Source organism: Dermacentor andersoni, chromosome 5, assembly GCF_023375885.2.
Source record: "Dermacentor andersoni chromosome 5, qqDerAnde1_hic_scaffold, whole genome shotgun sequence".
NCBI classification, from domain to species: Eukaryota; Metazoa; Arthropoda; class Arachnida; order Ixodida; family Ixodidae; genus Dermacentor; species Dermacentor andersoni.
Window position 1 is genome coordinate 173477104 of NC_092818.1, and position 22246 is coordinate 173499349.

Below are 22246 nucleotides of genomic sequence, written 5' to 3' on the forward strand. Positions count from 1 at the left end.
TTCTTAATTCGTGTGGTGTTATACGATGAAACTTTATTGAGGTCCTGCAGATCGTGAGTCATCATGAAGCGGACCGTTCCCACAGGGGAACCACTACAGGGGAACCAAGCACACTACTTGCTTTATTTCAATATTTCGAGAAATTTGCCGCAAAGGATATACAGGAAACAATGATAAAGAATATCTCAAATAAACGCATAAAGGTAATACAACAACGAGTTAGCGCACTTCTACTCGCTCGCAGAAATGTAGCACTACTTTCATCACTATCATCAGCCTATTTTATGTCCACTGCAGGGCGAAGACCTCTCCCTGCGATCTCCAATTACCCCTGTCCTGCGCCAACGGATTCGAACTGGCGCCTGCGAATTTCTTAATTTCATCACCCCAACTAATCTACCGTCCTCGACGGCGCTTCCCCTCTCTTGGTATACTCATTCTGTAACCCTAATGGGCCACCCATTATATAACCTAGATGCCTTAGATGACCTGCCCAGCTCCAATGCTTTTCCTAATGTCAATTAGAATATCGGCTATAGCCACTTGCTCTCTGATCCACACCGCTATCTTCCTGTCTTTTAACGTTACGCCTAACATTATTCGTTCCATCCCTCTTTGCGCGGTCCCTAACTCGTTTTCGAGCTTCTTTTTCAGTCTCCAAGTTTCTTCCCCATATGTTATTACCGATAGAATGCATTGATTGTACACTTTTCAATGATAATGGTAAGCTTCCAGTCATGATCTCACAATGTCTGCCGTATGCGCTCCAACCCATTCTTATTCTTCCTTAAATTTACTTCCCATCATTAGTACTACGTTAGGTGAGAACAACAAAGACGCAATATGTATATAGAATGTTAACATACCACGCAGTCTTCTCTCGCGGCAACTTATCGAGGTCTAAATAATATGTTTCTGCGCACTTTACCAGTAAAAATCGATCGATGTCCTAAACGGGTGTCCAAAAGCACGACTGCATCTTCTCTTTTTTTTTTTCGGCAAGGCTGCGCAGAATGACGACAGGACAAAACCAACCAATTTTCTGGGCGGAAAAACAATGAGTGGGATAAAAAGAAACGAATCCAGATTGCTAGGCAATGGAAGTAATCTCAGACCATGATCCCCCGACGACGATTCTGAGCCAGACAATCCATAAAGGCGGTGATTTCATTTGTTTGTGAACCATCTGTCCAAGATCATTTGTCGACATTTATTTTTTCATCTTGCGCACTTGGCCTGAAGAACAAAGTTGAAGGCTGGCAATAATCCCTTCTATTCGATGGGCTGTATTTCCTCCAACTTCTACGATGTTGCAATAAGAAGTTGTGTGCCAAGATGAAGTGTTGAACAATAAATTTAGAACGGCGGTGCCATTAGTGGTAGGCACTGTTACCATAGGTGCTGCTAAGTACCTCCGCAGTTCTAACAAAATTGCATCCACTTTGGTTGAGTATTTGTAGACACCACTACGGTAATGTCACCTTTCAAATTATTACCGAAGGAGTGCGCGCAGTTTAATACGTAGTTAGCATTAGTGGGCATAAAGGAAAATATTCGAATGACCAGAAAAATCGTGTCAATATGTCACCAGTATTCTTTAGGTCCACTTTTCTACAGAGTGCCTTGCGTTCTTCAAGCTATTAGGATTATATGCCATTCGATAACTGTCATTGGATAACCCCAGGCTGCCGATAACTGCCATTCGATAACCCCAGGCTGGCTGCACTCAAGTCATAATTAGTACACGTAAAACCAAAGGTAGCTCTGCACTCACTGTAAACAAAGGCATGATCACTTATTGCGCAAGTGGCGAAAAAAGGAAAGCAGCATCGCCATGTGGAGGAGGAACAAGCGCCGCAAGACAACGTGGACAGAAATACAAAATAATAGCGCGAACACCAGAAGTACCATTTGAAGCTTATTTACGAGAAGATTCGTGTTAAAGTGCAGCCGTTCATAAAAAAAACAAAAAAAAACAGGAAAGATCTTCTTCAGCATCACCAAGTCAGCACATTTTCCGCAGGCACAACTATCTGCTCAGAATTACACTGTCACACATAATGGCGTAAAATATATTTGCCACTAACACTCTCTTACTCATGGAGACGTAAAATTTGCAAATCAGGACAGCCTTGGAAATAAAGTAACTGACAGAGCCAACTTCCTTACGAAATCTGAGGCTGATAGCTGGCAGTCGCGTTGGCATGTAGCACAATGGACGTTATAGTTGTGATAGCTTTAGCAAATGCCCTTAATGTTGTCACTTCCAAGCGACAGCTACACGTCACTGTCACGTTCAAATGTTAGATGTGAAGCAATTCCAAAAGAAGAAATCAGCGACCGTCGCGAAAGTCATAGCGCTAGTCACTACTGAGGTTTTCGACTTGTGCTCTAAACATTACTACGAGTGAAGCCTCCTTAGGAGTATTTGGCGTTCTCCTTTCCTTTCAAAACGAAGTTTTCTTTACTTCTTTCCCAACCTTTGTGCCTGCTTGCTGCTGTCTTCCGTAATTGGCAGGTACCAGACATAATGCAAACCAGCACCGAATATTTCTAATCGAGCCGTCCCAGGGCGGCAGCTGATCTGCGTAAACGTCAAGGTAAGCAGCGACAGCATTTCGTCGTCGTGCTAAAGCGTACGCATCCTATCACTAAAACAAGAGCTAATTAAATTCAGCGGCTTCAGGTTCATATCTGCGATCTCATCATGAGGCACACCGTAGCGGGGGATTTCAGATTAATTTTGACTAACTGGGGTCCTTTAACATGCGCCTGAAATCAAATGTAGTAAACGAGCGTTTATACAATTCGCCCTGTCAAAATGCTGCCGCCGCGACCGTGATGGAACCGGTTACCTCCTGCTCAGCAGCACCACGCTATATAGTAACTAAGCTACCGCGGTGGGTTATCCTATCGCCATCTCGCCTCGTCGGCGTCGCTTCTTCGTACTTTCATTGTCGTCATGTCATCGTCGCCACTGAGCAGTCGTAATACAGTCATCATCATGCCGTCATGGTCATGCCGTCGTTTCAACGCCGTCTTTGTCGTAACGCCGTCATCACTATACTTCATGGTCATTAATTCGTCGTCACGTGTACAACTCTTACGTGTGAGCATCGCAAGTTTCCTGTGCGAGGCTTTCTCCGGTGAAAATGTGTCCAGCTTGGTTGTGTGGTCACTAAACACGAACGGTGTTCTTCGCACGTAAACACCAATGAAAGCGTGGCTTACGTTGATTCCTACAGGCGTGGGATTCTTAAATTTCTTAGCTCGCTTACAGTTCAAGTTACGGACTGATCGTCATGAGATACCAACCACTTTAGAGAATCCCTTCTTATATGTCGCGGTAGTGCAGTAGTCCGCTTTTTTGGCGAAGAGCTGTGGTAAGTTAGAAAACGACCCATCTCTCTCACTTGTTCGCTCGTTCATAATATGATGCAAAAGTGTTGTACATTGAATGAAGGCGTTGTGGAGAACAACAGAGAGAAATTTACTTAGAGAAACAATAGTGAGGCTTTCCGGAGTGCTTGCGCAAAACATTTATTTCCAGAAACGTTGATTTGCTCTGATTCCCTAAAAACGACAAGAGCAAGAACTTCTGTTCTTTTCATTTTGTATGGCTGTCAGGAAAAGCTCTAAGCAAATGTCCACGGCCCACGTGGACTTCAATAAATCCGCACTGTTTCTTTGAATTCCACAACAAAAAAAATGAAAGAAAATGTAACTTTTCACGATGTTAAGATCGCAAATTGAGACATACTTATAGCAACACAAATTTTAGTAAATCACAGTTCCGTTTATTACGAAAACGAAAGCCCAGTAGTTCTACGGTGGCTTCAGTAAGTGGCCGAATAGACACTAAATGCATCGGTTGGGGAGCGATTGTGAAATATAGGTTGGCGTGCTTCTGAGTTTTTACAATTGAGCCAAATTTATTTTTAGAAAAACAGTAAACAGTGCATGTTAGTACTAATTCATCATCACTGCAACTCGTGCGTGTCGCTGGAGAGCTGACGGAGTTCTAGTACATTTTATCATTGCTTAAAATTTCAAACTCGCCGACAAAATGACATTTGTTCTTGGGAATCCATACTGCTCTTCATTTTGGCTGGTAAAGGTATATATATATATATATATATCAGTAAGCCGCCTTTCATGCACCTAGATGGGAATGACAAAGCTGAAAAACTGAGGCACGCCAGGCCGCAGCTTTTCATTTGAGGCTAATATTTTGGGTGAAGCATGAAGGGCTAATAACACACAATGTAAAAATGCGATATAAAACAGGATAAAACAGGTCCATTCTGTGCGATCTCTGGGGCATCACTACTGTGTGTACTTTCTATTTTCTTTTTCTTTTCACTCTTTCCGTCTTTTTTTTTTCAAGTATTTATTCGCAAAAGCGTGTCGCACGCTTTTCGAAAGGACAGCAAGGGCACGTTAACCTTAGCGTGCGGCACAACAAGCCGCATACACGCAGACAGAAAGATGAAACCATCCGACAGTGAGATAGGGGTCTAGTGGTATAAAGAAGGGAACCCCGGGCTTTGCAAGCGCCCAGTGATGCATGCTGACGAAAGAGAACGTGCACTGCAGAAGACAAGGCTCAGGGACGTGCGGCCAACAACAACAAAGCCGATCATGTTCCGTGCGGCGGCAGCCTGAATGCAAACGTGACGAGGCGTTGGTTTGACACTGGTCCCGCAGCATCGACGCCACCGGGCCTCCAGCCTTTCTGTTCCCCTTTGCCTCGGAAAAATGTTTTCTAGTTCTGCGACTTGCCCGTTCACCGATTCTTTCGTTCCTGCCTTCGTTTGCGGGATATCGAAGGGGCTTGAAAGGCACAGCCAGCGACACCAGAGACGTTCTACGCTGTATCGCTTGCTGCTGGCAGGTGGTATCGAGGGACGGGAACGAATTCCTCTGCCTCCCATGGCGGCATCTCATTCTTTGCTCTTGCTCGCTTCGCCGCCCGGACATGACAACGACGTGAAGGGAATCGCTGGCGGTGCTGACGAGCCGGCTGCCGTAACAAAGGCACCGTGCCAACGACGCCTCAGGGCAGAAGGAGCAGCCTGAACGCGCGGATGCGCCTGAAAGGTGAAATCGACAATGCTTCCGCGGAGCATGCGTAGCGAAACGTCTGGTACGTGCTAGGCCGTACAGAGTTTGATCCGCTTTCCATCGCGGTATTTTTGCCACGGTTAGATTAGCTATAGGTAAAAGCGTCTAAGAGTCTCTTTTACTGAGAGCATCCAGGAGCAAGAAAACCACGTAAAACTACAATATTCACGCTACCTATGTGAAAGTATAGAGCTTGCCGTCGACAACACCTGATGCCCTAATTCTGTTGCATCAACACTATAGAGTGAAGCACTCATACTAACAAAGCTACTGCACTTCGAAATGAAAAAGAGTGGAGTTTATGCAAATCCAGTAGACTTTCCTGCATTAGAATTCTTGCACTGCACTTTGTTCTGCTCGATCCGAACTGAAGGTGTACGAAAAGGAGGATGATTACGATGTTTTTAATGAACTGTCCTTTGAAACGAGTTAGCGACAAATTCCGGTCTAGCCTGCATGAGTGAATAATGTTTTATTATCTGTGTTAGCACCATAGCATTTCGCCGATGCCTGCCTGATCTTGTGACTATACCAATGCCGGTGGCAATCACATCCCCATCTCATCCTTGCTTCCCTCCCTCCCACACACACTTTCCCTATAAACATCTCTTTTGTTATCTTGACTGCTCAGCAGTTTAGTCTCTGAAGCATCCACTTCGAACGCTAGCGCTTCTGGTAGTTGGACGTGTCCAACGGTTCTGGTTAAGTGAATATCTTGGAATTTCATTACAATGTGTGATGTCGTTTCCGGTGCAGCAGGCACATGGTATATATATATATATATATATATATATATATATATATATATAAGAAAAAGTCCTAACAGTTTCTTCACCGCTCGATTCATGGCTGATCCCCCAGAGTGGGGTGCGCCATTTCACAAGTCAAGAACAACAAAAAGGTGTTGTCTCTGTTCTCTCCATTACAATGGTGCAGTCTACAACGAACCTGCATGAAGGCGTTACAGCTTTAAGTGTGTCCTCGCGGTTCTTCGGCGTGCCGGGTCCCTCCTACCCAGGAACGCTATACACGCTTCCTCGGTTACGGAGGCCGCTAACTTACCGCCGTCGCAATTACCCACAGCACCATCCGGGGACGGCGTCCAAACCTCCTGGGCGGCTCTAGGGCAAGACTCTACCGGTGATCTCGTCCGAGCCATCGCCCAGTTGCCATGAGAGCTCATGGTTATGACGACCGCCTTCGCATCCGTGAGCGGTTACGCCGTTGTATCCCACACTGAGACTGCGCTTCCGCCCCTCCGTATTGGACCCATCCTGACTGGGAATGCCGTCCACATTTTCCTTGGCAAGAATATCATCCCAAGCATTACTTCGACCTAAAGACCACCAAGGTAGGCCATCGATGCTTCCTTCGTTGTAGAACCGGTTGCCGCGACAGCTGTACTTGCGCAACGTGTTTATTTGCCTTGTTTGACGCAATATATACAGCGACTTTTTCTTAGATGAGTAGATTTATTGGAGACCTATACGTATATTTAAATATCTTGTTGCGAAGCTTTGTGTATACGTGGACTGAACTTTGTTTCCAGTGACACTCTTTTGCCCTTTATCAAACTCTATCTTCACATTTGTATATTCCATTGTATATTCGCATTTCTAATGTACGAGGGCGAGTCAAATGAAAGTGAGCCAAACCACGCCGCGTAATATTAGTTGGGTTCATTATCTGCAAGGCATGCGCGTAGCACAGAGGCATCTCATTTAGAAAAGTGACATGCAGGTGTGAGGATAAATGTCTTTTAATAGTCTCATACACTGGGTTGAACAAGGTTGCGTGACCTAATGGATGCTGCAAAAGTTGAACAGCGTGGTGTCGTGAAGTTTTTGACTGCTGAAGATGTTTCCCAAGAAGAAATTAGTCGCCGCATGGCTGCCATGTACGTTGAACATTGCATTTCATTGGCCACTGTGAGGCGTTGGAGAAAACGGTTTAAAGGACGTGAAAGTTGCAAAGAGGATCCAAGAGCTGGCCAAAACAACCATGCAATCACAGCGACACAATTGCAAAGGCTGATTAGACAAGAACGGAGGATAAGCATCGATGAATTGGCAGGGCGTGTGAACATCAGTCCCGGTTCGGGTCACACCATAATTCATGAACATCTCGGTTATCAGCTCTTGTGTGCGGAATGAATGCCCAACATTTTGATCTAGCGACAGAAGACGGAGAGGTTCGGCGCTGCCTTGACGCAGCCAATCCGGCCTCAAAATTAGGGTGACGACTTTTTTCTGCAATTGCGACCGGGGACACATCATGGTGCCGCTACTACTAGCCTTAAACACTGCGGCAAAACTTACAGTGGAAACATTGGAATTCACCACCCCAATGAAAGCAAAGGCCATCATTTCTGCAAGAAAGGTGTTTTTCGATTATCAGGGACCATTATTGATCGAATACGTTAAACCTGGAGAAACTGTCAATCGTTTCCGATATTGTGAAACGTCGGATCGGCTGCGTGTCGCAATCAACAACAAACGACGTAGAAAATCGAGAAATTGCGTCATCTTAATCCTCGATGATGCCCGTTCCCACGCCGCTGATGTGGTTAATACAAAACTGGCAAAGGTCAAGTGGGAAATGCTGCAATATCCGCCATACAACCGAGACCTGTCGCCTTGCGATTTCTACATTTGGGAGCATTTGAAAAAAACAGGTCAAGGGAACCAGATTCGTGTCGGACGATGACGTGAAAGGGTCAGCCAGTTTTTTTGAAGCACCAACCCAAGGAGTTTTATCAGACGGGAATCACGCGACTCGTTAGTCAGTGGGACAAATGTCTAAATGCTCATGGAGACTACATTTAAATAAAGTACCCCGTTTTTCATATATTGGCATTGGCTCACTTTCATTTGACTCGCCCTCGTATATATTGCAGGACTCCTGCTTTTTCTATGTGCTCTCTGTTGCGACTATAATTTCGGTGCAATCTATCACAATACACGACCGGTGACAGCTGCTCCTGCGCAATACATTACAACAAAGCAAAGCGTCAATGAGATTTTTCCTTGGTCGTTGCATATGTACAAAATGCAAACAAGGTTCTTGAATGACAGAGGGAGAGAGATGCAAATGAGAGAAAGGCAGGGAGGTTAACAAAGTTGCATTAAAATATTTGTCCTCAACTTGTTCATTTCATGCCTTTACATTTTTAATATCAGCGGCATGCACTGCTTTGCTGGTTTCAAACTGATCTAGTTCTAAAGTTCGTGTTATATTTTCTTATTAAATAGACAGAAAACATGGAAGCATTGATATCAGTTACTTCAGGTACTATTTTTGAGACATACTAGTATACTCTCTTATGAAAAAATACACATTTTACTTGTCTTAACAGTGCGTAGCGGTCAAGAATTCGTTTGCAGCATCTTTGGCAACGGCAATGTAGTTATTATTAAGGTATTTCATTCCTAGAAAAATTCTATAAGGAGGAGGCACAGCTGCAACGTGAGCCCCCCGATCGAAATTTCTGGCTACGCCACTGACTCCGACACACGCCAGCCATGCCGCAGGGAAGGGGGGGGGGGCGGGGGCTCAGAGGGCGCTGTCTGTCCGAGGGGATGGCTCGTCAGCCGCACATATACGGGACCGTGTTCGACTCACGCGTCAAGCAGCGAGATCCGGGCCAGGACTTGCACTGAATGGCCCAGAGCCCTGAACTCCTCGCTGGCCTGCAGCAGCAGCCCCGTGCAGGCCTCCTCTATCCGGTGCCGTCGTCGTCGTCTTCGGGATCGCAAGTTATGCCAGGTCGTAAGGGGGGAATCGCAAAACATCCCTCGCAGCGGGATTCTTGTTGCCCGAAGACACCACTGTACCAGGGGAGCAGTAGCAGCGCTTCGGCATATTCTTGTGTGAAGTAGCGACCAGCACCAACACTTCATGATTCCAGCAGCAGTGACGGTGGAAATCTTTCATTTCCGATTCCTGTTGCCAGAGGGCAGGCTTTCACCACCAAGCAAGCGTCAGCGGTAGACAAGGCTATTTCTGAGCACCATCGTTTACCACATTCCCATATTTTCGAAAGCCCCCCTGCTGCACCTCTCGGCGATGTCGTCGTTAAGCGCAGCATCCCTGCAGGTTTCAAAGTGCTCTCTTCAGAGTCAGTGCGGCACCCAACGCACGGTGGCCGCAGACAGGAAGGGGAGCCGATGGCCCTGGTATCATTGCTGCTCAATTGGTACCGGTCTACAGCCTCAAACAATGTGTCGTGATCCTCCTCCTCAGACAACATTCCCCGCAGGCCAGACGAGAAGCGAGGCCGGCATGGTAGGCTGCATCCAGTTGCTGCACGGCAGCGCCGCTTCAGAATGGCTCCAACTGTGACCTCCAGTCATTCAGAACATCACCATCCGTGGACAGCCCCTCGAACTTTTCCTGTGATAGTCCTCGAAACGCTGAAGAGAAGCAGGGAAGATTGAGAGCAGTCGCACAACCTGCACTAATCAATGGAAATCAATGGCCTGATAGGGAATCTCTTCGATTTCGGCTGAAACTGAAAATGCTCCCAGCGGCGGTTTTCTGACAACAACAAACGGTATCCTGCGGCAAGACCACTGTTTACGCACGATCAAAGCCCCAGCAGGGACTCTAGCCCAAATCGCGATTGCGGCAAGCCCTAGGACTTGCCAAGAGTCAATGCAGCAATGGGGATTCGCCTCCGCAGGTCCCCGACCATAGGTACCGGCCGGCAGTCCAGTCGCCCACGCAGCACAGTCCAGCGGTGTTCGTGGATCATCTTCGGCGAGACCTGCAACCAGCGCGCAACAGCCAGTGCCGCACGCCAGAGGAGATGGTTGCGCGCTGGACGGCGCAGCAACGACGACTCCACACCCTTACAACTTGCCTGCATGTTAGTGGCCTGTTGGCAAGCGGTGCGAGAAACTTGCAGCGTGGCCGAGTGTGAAGAGATTCATTTGGACGCTGGCGCTCAGACGGTGAGCGCGATAAAAGAAGACGACGAGGCAGCGAACAGAGCAGCCGGCCCAGTGAACGGGTGTTGTCTCGGTTCTCTCCTTCACAACATTATATATATATATATATATATATATATATATATATATATATATATATATATATATATATATATATATATAGAGAGAGAGAGAGAGAGAGAGAGAAAGCTACTGCCCCGTGACCACCTTCCTACTACTCTTTTTTCAACTTTTGTATTCCTAATGGCAACGCAATATATGTTTTCAACGCATATAGAATTAGGTTATTCACTAATTAAATAAGAGAAAACTAAGGGCTTTTTTATAACTGCGTATTATAAGAGAAACAAAGACAGTGGAGACTTAGAAATATCTTTATACGACTGTTTTGGCATGTGATAACGCAACACACAAAGCGGTGGGTAGCGGCAACTCGGAAGCTTGGCTGCTCATTTCAAAGGTAAACATACTTACATTACAAATCTTCATTTCATGGTGGTCGCGTTTTCTTTGAGTTCTAAAACTACCTATCACCGTTTTCTTTGCTAGGTCTCTCTTTGAAACGTGCCATTCCAGGTTTTTGCCACGCTTCTTTTGTTGTCCTTCCGATAAAAGAAAGATGTTGCATCATTACAAAACACTACATAGTTTATTCACTTATGGAGTGCTCTAAATTTGCTACTTATCTCGTGGCAGTTATTAGGTTAGTTAGCAGCAAGCGACATACAACAGTGAGTTAAAATTAAATTATGGGGTTTTACGTGCCAAAACCACTTTCTGATTATGAGGCACGCCGTAGTGGAGGACTCCGGAAATTTCGACCACCTGGGGTTCTTTAACGTGCACCTAAATCTAAGTACAAGGGTGTTTTCGCATTTCGCCCCCATCGAAATGCGGCCACCGTGGCCGGGATTCGATCCCGCGACCTCGTGCTCAGCAGCCCAACACCATAGCCACTGAGCAACCACGGCGGGTATACAACAGTGAGTTGTCGGATGAAAGTACAAGGGACGGCACGCAGTGCTCAAGTTGCTACAATTTTTATTAGAAGACGCGCATGATAATCTATACTAAAGGGCAGAGAATCGCTCGTCACCAGCATTAACAAGAGTTTCCTTACCAGTAAACCGGCAAGCGCCAAAGCAGTTTTATCAAAACCATCGGAACGTGAAATTTAGAAATCTATACTAAAGGGCAGAGAATCGCTCGTCACCAGCATCAACTAGAGTTTCATTACCAGTGAACCGGAAAGCGCCAAAGCAGTTTGATCAAAGTTATTGGAACGTGTAATTTAGACTCCTGACCACAGCACCGGGCTCCCCATTCGTTCCTGTTCAGTGCGCTAATAAGACTTCCTTCCGTATGCATGTAAACTATCGACTAAGCTAACCTGTTTCAACCTAAACCTAATGACGGAGAGCCAGATATTCGGTTGTAGATGAGCGTGTGCTTTCAGAGCGAACATAGAGTTATAGATAACTTGTTCGAAGCATATGTTACACACATCACGTTTTTCTAGGTGCATCGAGGTACAAATTTACCAAATAATAGAACTGGTCTCTCAGAAGCAATTTTTTTTTAATCTGAGCCTTTTTCGTCATAGGAGTGCGTCAGCCTCCTAACAGGTTTCGCGACACTATAGCATTCTGGCGGAATTATTAAATTTTGTTAAGTAATATACACATCACTGCCCATTCTTACTCCTGCACATTATTTTATGCATTCCCAAGTTAGGCCGCAGAACGTCTATCAAGCTTCACAATGTATTAACAAACTATTAGCATAACTTTTGCACTATATGACCCACATAGCCGACAAGAAATAGCATAGGGTGGGATATTGATAAAAAAAGTTCAGCAACTTGTTAGACTCCTGTAACACGTGAAGGCGAAAGCCTGCATCACACGTGGTAATGCGCATCGTCGCGCATCGTCGCGTTGCTGCTCTCGCAATTCGGCTTCTTCGGCTCGTTTTCGGCGCTTAGCTGCGGCTTCGCGCGCTTGTATAGCGGGGTCAGACTGGCGCAAATGACGTTTCTCTTTCACTTTACGTTTCATGCTCTCAGCAGGAGTTTGAAACGTGTGCTGTTCCATGTGTTGTATAGGTGATATCAATGAATTTATGCATTGTTCGCTTCAGTTTGCTGAGCGCTTGTAGACTCAGCCTTACGGGGGTATGAGCGATTGCATTTTTTGTTTGCTTAGGGAATGAGCCATTGAGAAGGTCACATGGTTTTTTGTATAACTCGACTAGACGCCGTGTTTCTGTGCGTTGTACTCGTGATTTCAGTCAATGTACACACTGTACGCTTCACTTTGCTAAGTGCTCGTAGCCTCTGCATTACGAGAGGGATGAGCCACTGCATTTTTTTCTTGCTTAAGGAAGTATGAGTAATTGCTCATGATGATAGTTTTTGTACCATTGGCGCGGACGTGGCGCTTTTTTTAAGGTCATCGAGCATATGAGCCAATTAAGGCTTCCGCCTTAACATAAATTGAAACACATATCGTTCATTGCTATGTGGAAAGTTATAATACACTTAGTGCCACCCGATGAATGTCGTATTCCCCATAGTGGCTTTTTGCCAATTTTGAAGGGAACAATTATGAGCACCACTAACACCCGTATCATAATCATCTTCAGCACCATCGTCGTAGTTATCAGCGTCATTAAAAATGTAGGAAATGAGCGTGTTGACTATTAGCGGTCCCGTGCGCGGACAGGGCCATCACATTGGAAATACGGTTATATGGACTCGCAGTTCTGACCCCCTTGTTCCTCTGGGTACGACCAGTCTGAGCGTCTGCTCAGTTCTGCAGGAAAACCTTCACGCTCAAAAACCGCCTATCACAGCGGTCAGTAGACAGCTGCCTCCAGAATGGGCTTGTAAGGGTTGTCAAATTGACGAAGAGTACAGAAAGCCCCTGAGGTGGTTTTCAGCGGACCTCATGTGTGCACTGGTGCCAGGACATCGTCGGTCTGAAAACTCCCTAAGCTCTCGCGATGGGACTGTGACAGCTTTGATCCGCTCTGTCGAGGGTCTTGCGCTCCTCATACGCTCCGCAGAGTGGGAAAAATATCGATCGTGACCTCTCCAATGCTTCACAGGCCGCATAATGGTGTCAGCCAGGGATCCGAACGGAGAATAAGTGGGGCAATTGGGCCAAAATCTTCTCCACTGGTGTGCTCCTTCAACTATCTGCTCTTTTGTGCTTACTTTTCTTCAACAAAAAAAAAAAAAAAAAAACTTTGTTCGAGCCGAAACTTCTCGTTTTCTGGTCTCATTTTCAACAACTACCTTGTAGACACTTGCGCAGGACCGTCTATTGTTTTCCGATGATCGAGTGTAAGTCTCATTTGTCTAGTTGCTTCAGCTCGGCACAGCATTTAAGCTCCGCGTGACGCATGACGAAAGTAAAGCTGACGGAGAAGCGACAATGATCGCTGAAAGATACATTGGTAGTGTTTCGAACCAAGGACAAGTGTGGTGAATGCCGTGCACAGACAGCACAAAGCAGTTTCCGTCCCGCAAGATCCGCAAAAAGAAGTTGAATTTCGGAAGAATGTGTGACCATAGCTGTCGAAACCATACAAAAATATGTTTTCAGCATACGCTAGTACACACTGATAATCCATGTGCAAGGCTGCTAGCACAGGTTAAAGAAACATGCGGCGCCTTTTCTCTCATTCTGCGGTTAATAACCTTTGGTGCCGACCACACACAGGCTTTGCGCTTGTAGCCTGCGTTCCTAATCCGTCTTCATTGATCTGCGTTCGCATGAGGTTATCTGAGCTAAGCAAATACAGTTTAGTTGAAGCTCCACACTAAATGAAAGGAAGCATATACAGGGTGTCCCAGCTAACTTTATCCAGAGTTTAAAAATATGCGAATGCCACGTAGCAGGACAGAATCAAGGCAATGTTGTTTGCAGTCGCTTGGATATACTGAGATTATATTTTACGTTCTACTTATTTACACAATTAGCCTCAATTATTAATCAACTTCTGAAATAATATAATTATATGAAAAGTATCAGTGAGAAAATTGTACAGCAACATCAAACACTCCCGATACAGCTTTCTGTTGCTCAATGCGTGCTACATAAAAGTGTTTTTCCAAGCGTCAAAGAAGCCAGGGAATACACGCAAAGTGCCTCAAACGGCCCGTCGCGCGATAATTTTGCGTGAGTTTGCGGGCTTCTTTCATGCTCGAAAAACACTTTGATGTGACACGTACTCAGCAATATAAAGCTGTATCGGAAGTTTTCCATGTTGGTCTACAAATTTGTCATTGACATTTCCATGTAATTATAATATTTGAGAAGTTTATTAATATATTAGGACTAATTGTCTACTTAGGCGGTATGAAAAAATTATTTGAGTATCTCTAAGCGATGGCAAGCAACATTCCCTTGGTTCTGTTTAGCTATGTGAAATTCGCATATTTTTAAACTCGAGCTAAATTTAGCTGGGACACCCTGTATATAGGGCGGCTCATCTCCTCTACAATCGGTAATTAAGGTCAGCTGATTTTAAAAATTGTAGTAACGCATTCATTTCTCTGTGAGACTATGACGCATGTTGAGACCGATCCTACATCGTGTATTTCTGAAAATAACTTTCAAGGCATATTTAGACTAGAAATAGCCTAAATAGGCGCCTACAGAAGACAGCCGTCACGCTTTTATCCTCTTCAATACAGCTGAATGACTCGGTCTGCATCGACAAATGAATGCGGAGAGACGACAAGCTAACACAGGAAGCTATACGAGATCACAGCATCTGATGCTAATGTGGGTAACGCAAAGCACAGAACACAGTCTGTTGCCGAAATCAATCTTTCCATTTACCGTAACATGACTAATGTCTCGCGGGGACTACCGACCAATCTCCTATGGCCTTTTTTATGCTCCAGAGGTGAAACACGCTAAGGAAGACACGCATCTCTCTTATTTAATTGCTGCAAATGATGTTTACGAAGTTTATGACAACAATGTAATAAGCCACCTTGCCTCCGTATATTGAGAAAGCCTTGTATTAGCGGCGAGAACTTGAAGTGGCGCCCTCTCGCGAGTGACGTGATGGCCAGGACACCACTCGCGGCGGCTCACTCGGCTGCCGCGCGCACTCGTTCCCTTCGTGTATGCCTGGGGTATGGGTGGCTCGAGCCGTGCGTATTTAATGATATGTCGCCTTCTTTGTGCTGCCATGCCTGAACCCCGGTTTCTTCTCCAAAAGCGCGTGAGTCGAGAAAATTCACGGCTTGGATGTCGCAAGCTATGTAGCGCTGAAGGGTTCTACTGGTTTTACAATGCATATATGCGCCGTGCTGTCCATAAATTTTCCGTAAGAAGAATGTGTGCAAATTCAACACGCGAAGTTATGTATGATGCTTCGCTAAACACTCCCTTAGTATTTAGCTATGAGAGACATTGTATTTTACATGGAAGAAAAATCTTGGTAATTGGCGTCAACATGTTATCCGTATTAGAAAGACACGGCCCAGCGAAGCTGTCATCATCATTCTTATTACTCTGGTGAGTGGTTCTAATCATGTATGGCCATTTATTAATGCGTTAAAAAAGAGGTAGGCGCGCATTAATACGTGCCTATCTTTTTTTTACGCCTTATTAAATGGTCATACTTGACTATTTCTTATGAAAAGGTTTGCTGCTACTTTCACAAACCCTCGCTGAAACAGGCCTCCAAAAAACGAATTGCTCATGGCTGCTAACACGACGGCGCATCATGTAGAGTATTTACATAGTTAATTCACAAATTACATAGTAGCAATCGCTTGAGAGAAAAGTTTCGCGGTTAAGATCAAGAGTCAATCAATTGCAAGCGATGAAATGTTTCATGGTGGCCCTCAGTAGCCTTTATCGACAGTATGGCAAACCCCTGACGCAACGGTAGCACCCGACTGTCGGTGTGGCGAGGCGCCCATTGTTCGCGAAACCAGTCAGTTCACAACTTCAAATTGAAACCATAAACCATATTTTTACAGCTCCAATTGGAATGCCTAAAGTATTTTCTAGGTACCACAGCGCAGCTTAGATTGCCTAGAAAAGGAAAATTCAAGCACCTTCTGCCTCACCGTGTCTCGGTCCAACGTTGTTTAATCATACAAACGGAGAATTCGCTTCGTCAGTACATAAAAGAGAACCTCGCAAACCTTCATAAAGAAAACACCACAAGCCTTAAATATTTCACTTGATTTTTGACCCTCCACCGGGGAATTATGATATTTTCAATATGTCCCACACTGCGCATGATTGACGCTTCGACTTCTTTCTGGTTGCAGCCATACGGTCCAAAAGGCATATTTCACTAAAAAATTTGGGCCGAGCCGCCTGTGTCAGTTCGCCGAACAGATTCGTCATGTATATTCCTCAAGCAACAAGCACCAATAAATTTCTCAAGCGATCGAGTTTAACGTGTAGCACGGAAAAGGAAATATATAGTGGTACATTCCTTTTCTTATTCTGCAAATAGCTGTAAGCCTTCATTAGCTTTACTTCTAATTACCGCCACTTAATATAAACACGTGAAGAACCACCTAATTTTGAGAAGAAGATAAAGAAGCAAGTAGTGCTTGTAGAATCTAAACTGCAGTGTTAAGTCCTCGTGTTACTGAGGAGCGTTTCTCTGAAGTAATGCAAAAATTTGATATTATACCATGAAGCACTCGTCGGGAGCAAACCTGTTTTAGCGGATTAAAATCTAAGTAACTGTTGTAAAAGTCGTGTAAATCCAAGTAACTGTTGTAGAAGTTGTAGTGTAGAAGTCGTTTGTGATATACTTGTTGCACCGCAGCAGGTATGTTATCATAACTGGATTCTTATGTACTACGTTTTTGCGGTTGTGGATCCGCGCATGAAAAACCCGCAATGGGCTGGACTGCGCTCCTTCGGCTGGCACTGTAGCGTTGCCTTTGACAGCTGCATTGTCGTCTAAGAAATGAGCTCTTTAAATAAATTTTCGCGAATGAGGACGTCGTAAAATTATATTGGAGACAGCCGCCATAAGTATACAAACAGAGAGAACGACGGGGAACAAATGAAAACACCGCAGAAAGCACCCGCTCACTGCCCGAACTATAGTCACTGTACCCGAACTGTAGCAGATGACAGGCGCGAGTCCGTGCCCTGACGTCACGCGAGCGGCGCTCGCAGCGCCGCTGTAGTTCGTTCTCGGGGCTAATAGAGAGCGAGAACACGCCGAAAAGTAGGTGGTGGTAACATAGAACAAATGTGCAAACGGATTGTCGCAATAGATCACCGGTTGCAGAAATTTGTATGTGTGCGTCCTTCGTGCCAGAGTGGATGCATGTCGAGAAGATAAAGGTCTCTGCGCACAGAGCCACATTGATCATGCACGATGGAATGTTACTGTCGATGGAGGCGCATTTAGTCGGCGCTGCGGTTGCGTTTCACAACGAATGAAGCCAGAGGGCTGAGTGCCACACTCGTTCTCTAAAGTTGCGCCCTCGGAGTACAACCGAGTGCGCATAGAGGCACTTTCGTCAGACAACTTGTCAGCCAAGAATGCGAAGCCTGCGTTTGCGTTAAGTATGTGAGAAGGTGGAGGTACGACTGTCTGCATGGCACGACCGTGTTCGCGAGTGCAGTGACGACTTTCGTTTGTTCTCTGTTCTCTGGAAAACGCTTTGTTATGCCCCCCCCACCTCAGTTGATTTGAATGACTTGGAATTCTTGGGGTAGTTCATGACTTTCCAGGGCCTATGCATATTTATCTCTAACCTTTTCGCAATCAGCCGGTATAAAAAAAAAGAGATTAGTTAAACAATAGCGCAAGAAAAGTGGTAAAGCGACATAAACTAAATAGTATGTCACTTGTAAGTTCAAGAACGTACAAAGAAAGCGATGAAGGGCCGTGATCGATATTTTCAGATTGTTAGTTGCAAAACCGCAAAAGAAATCGGAGGTTTTCTTTCCCGTTATTAGTGCCCGAGCACGCAATATCCCAAGCTTAAACGATACGAGTGTTACAAATAAATTTCCTGTACGTAAGTCTTGAAACGGTGGTTATAAATTAGTACTTATATGGCCTGCGTGCTGTCGCGTCGCAATAATTGTGCGATAATAATTTGGTAGAGTAACTAGATTCATTTCACGAAGAAGGAGGCGCAGAATCCGCATAAAGTGCTAGAGGGCAGCCTGGTTACCGCATTACACGTTTCTCAGTGTTCGTACACATCGGCGCGCCATTCATTTTGGAGGCCACGTTTTGGAGCCATCTTTCTATGGCTAGCCCACGTAGTTCAAAATTAATCGCCTTTGCTATAAAGCACAAGCACATGTAGATACATGAAGTAAAGAACGAAGGCCCGTAAATTTGATCGTTAAGCTTATTTAAATGTTATTTCAATACTCTGTACACCACATTTTTTTCAACGTTGTTCTATTACGGTTGCCCCTAAAGTACGGCTGCTATACCGCTTTCTTCTTTTTTATCCTTTTTTTTTTACTTTTGTACCGGCTCCTTCATAGTTCTAGGCGGCAAAGTTAGTGTTACTTCTGCGAGTTGTTTTCATAAATGTCCCCGCGCAGCTTTCTACTGTACTCTTACTATGAGTGACACTAAGCGTCTAGAAATAAGGTGAAGTGCGGGTGCTCTTAATTCTTTTTTTTTTGCACGAAGGTCGATCAACATGGCTTTTATTTTGTCGTATTTTTACTTTTTCTGAAGGTACAGATGCGCCCCGGAAGCGCCACTAAAAGGTCACATAGTGGCACGGTGGCCTCCAAGTTAATTGCCATCCCAAGCACGAAAAGCTTTCTCGGACCTGGAAGGCCAGGTTTCGCTGTTCTCTCTATTGCTTTTGGCATCGGCGGAAGCGCACCTCATTCTCTGATGGCACCAGCCGTGCACTTGGCACTACGGCACCCAAAGCAATCAAGTCCAAGTGGACAAAATCACGGACCTACAGGCGGTAGCACAAGGGGCACTTTGTCGCCGTGTCCTGTCCTGTCCCTATCCCTAGCGTCCTTTGTCTCCTCCTAGTAATCACCGAAAGAGAATTGGCTGGCGGCCGATAGACTGCAGCAAATGAAAACAGTGGTTTGAAATATTTAAGTATCTTATTTAGTATTTTATTTATCGTTTATTTTGGCAGTACCCACAGCGTGAAAGCCATTACAGTTGAAAAGAAGGGATGAGGGGAAGGGGGTTGTCAAGTAAAACATTTTGATATAAGATGACAGAGAACGTAACATTGGCAATAGAGACAGCACAACAGAATTGCTCGCAAAAAGAAATTGTATGCTATACTACCAAAAATGTATGTACAGCAAATGAAAAGTGTCACTTGAAATTATAAAGAATTATTCACACAAGTGTAAAAGTTGGGAGCTAATTGATATTATCAATCACTTCATCAAAAAATACAAGACAAATTATCCGTGCAAGAAAGCACTACAATAGAAAGGGGCAACCATTTGCAGAGCAAATTGGGCACTTATGCGATTTCATTGGACGGCAGAATAAACGGAAGAATAAGCTCACTCAGACTCACTAAAAATTACAATTCTTTGTTGATGTGCCCCACTCGAGCTCAGACTCAACAAAATTCTACTCAGTCGGCTGACTTGTTCTCAGACTCCGCCGGGCTCTGTTGAAGCCAGATCTACGAGATTAACAAAATCAGACAGGCTCCCTTAGATTCACAGACTTACACAATCTCAGATTCATGGAATTACGGACACACTCAAACTAACAGATTCATGTGCTCAGAGAAGAATGAAATTCATGGAATTTCCCACTTACTCGCCTGGTCTGACTTCAAACGTAACTTGGGTAAATAATTGGAATCACCAGTTCACTAAAACGCTCACTAAAAAGCTCACTGGTTTAGAGCAAAACCAGAGCAAGTTGTACCCACAGTCACATCTACTCACCTGCACTGCCACGCACTCAAACTGAAAGTTTATTGGACACCAGTGCATAAATATACGGTTGTCAGGAGCACAAACAAAAAAGCACAGAAATAGGCTTGACGGGACCTGCACCTCGTAAAAAAAAATTCACATTGGCAACATGAACGATAGCAGCATTTGCACAATGACTAGATAGTGTAAAGAAAGTACAGCTTATAAGGGAAAAAAACGCACACGTGCACGCACAAGGGAAGTGCGTCTTACTGAAATAACAGCAAAACGCAAGTGCATCGCATTGAGATAATGAAAAATCTAGTCTGTTTAGAAGAAATGGCTATCTGTCATGGGTCGTTTGGTCACCGTATTGCGTTTGTGATGTGGGAATGTGCCAGATTTCTTGGTTACGTGCGTTGTACGTGATACGACGTTTCCCGAGACTAGCTAATCTCTCAAGATCACCAGAGTTTCCCCTTTGCAACCAGTTTAGGAGCAAATAATTGTCAAAACGATGCACCTTTTTCTTCACAGAGAGGCAAAGAGAAGCTCAGTGTGAGCGTCGAATGTCAAATTTGTTGTTGCACGTAGTGCTTTCTTTTGCAACAAAAAGTTTCATTTAATTGGGCTTAGTTGTTGTAGCCCAAACCAGATGGCAGTAGGTGATATAGGAAAGAAAAAATGAAGTTGTATATGAGCAATTTAATATATTGAGGAAGAAAGAAGCGTAGTCTGGCAAGGATGCCAGTAACACGAGCAAGTTTAATAGCGACGCTATCGATATGAATACTCCACGTAAAATTTGACTCAAATATAACTCCTGACATTTTGAGTCATGAAGTAACTTCAACGTAAGCATCGCCAAATTTTAAAGCACTCTCGATGTTCACGTGACGATTTTTGGATTTAAAAAGCATAGCTTTCGTTTTAGTAGTATTAATTAAGAGACAGTTTTAGTTGTTCCATGCAATTAATTTAGTGAGCGTAGTGTTTGCTTTGCGCACTAAATCTTCTGCGTGTGTCGACGTGAAGTATAGGCTGGTATCTACCGCATAGATTATAAGCCGAGTTGCTAGGTCAGTGTTTAGCATATCATTTATGTAAAGGTTAAATAAAGATTGCCCTAGAATACTTCCTTGCGGTACACATGATGTGACTGCGAGATCGTCCAAAGCTTCATTATTTATTACAACCCTATGATGGTGAAATTTCAGAGAGCTATAGACTAAAGCTAAAAAGAGACCCCTGAATTCATATATGTCAAGTTTCATCAACAAGGTTTCATGATTTATCCGACAGAATTCCTTTCACTTGTACTCACTTCCACACTCGACTGCTGGCACTCACACGTACTGGTTCACGCTTATAATAACGTACATTCACACTCACCAGTGTTAAGTGATATTTAAATTCACGTCCATATATACTGAGCAGCACTCACTCACAACAGTTGCCATTCGTGCTTGTCAGCACTGATTAACGATAACAGAGTGGTACACGCACGCTCAACTGCAAGTATCTATACTTTGTCGCACTTACGCATACCTAGTAATGTTCAATCTCGATGAGCCCCATTCCACCAACGTGTTTAAGTAGGTGTGACTCTTAGTGGTAATAGCGGAGTGCGAGTAGATGTGAACTTAGTGAGACCATATGAACGGAAGCTTTTAATGCAGTAGCATTAGGAGAGTCTAAGTTGAAGAATGTGTATGTGTGTGAAGTGTGGGACGTAGGTCACCTGGTAGAGGTAGTGAGGAGCGAGCCTAAAGGAGCGAGTATGTGTCTATGTATATGTCTGCGTGTGTGCCATCTGACGTCAGTCAGACTCTTCCCTAAAAAAAATTTAGAAACACGGTACAAGATAGAATTTTAATAACTACGGTGTCTGGTCGTCAGTATTCTGACGATCGAAGGGCGTAGGTCTTACGCGGTATATGCATGGTATACATATAAAGTGCAAATGACGGTGGTCTGGGGCGCTATAACGTAAAACTGTTCCAAACTTTTCTATTACAATTCTGCTATCAGCCCTCCACGATTGGTCAAAAACTTTTTTCGACCACCCCCACTTCGCCTGTCTGTCGCGCGACGTCACGAAATCCGCGATACCTCCCCATCTGATATGATGTGTACACACTGATTATGCATGATTTGACAGAAAAAAGAACAACAGTTTTTTCTGATTCGACCCCTTTTCGCCATTAGCCCTCGGCTATTGGAAAACGTTTTCGGGCTGCACCCACTTCACTTGCCTGTCACGCGACGTCACAAAACCGCAAG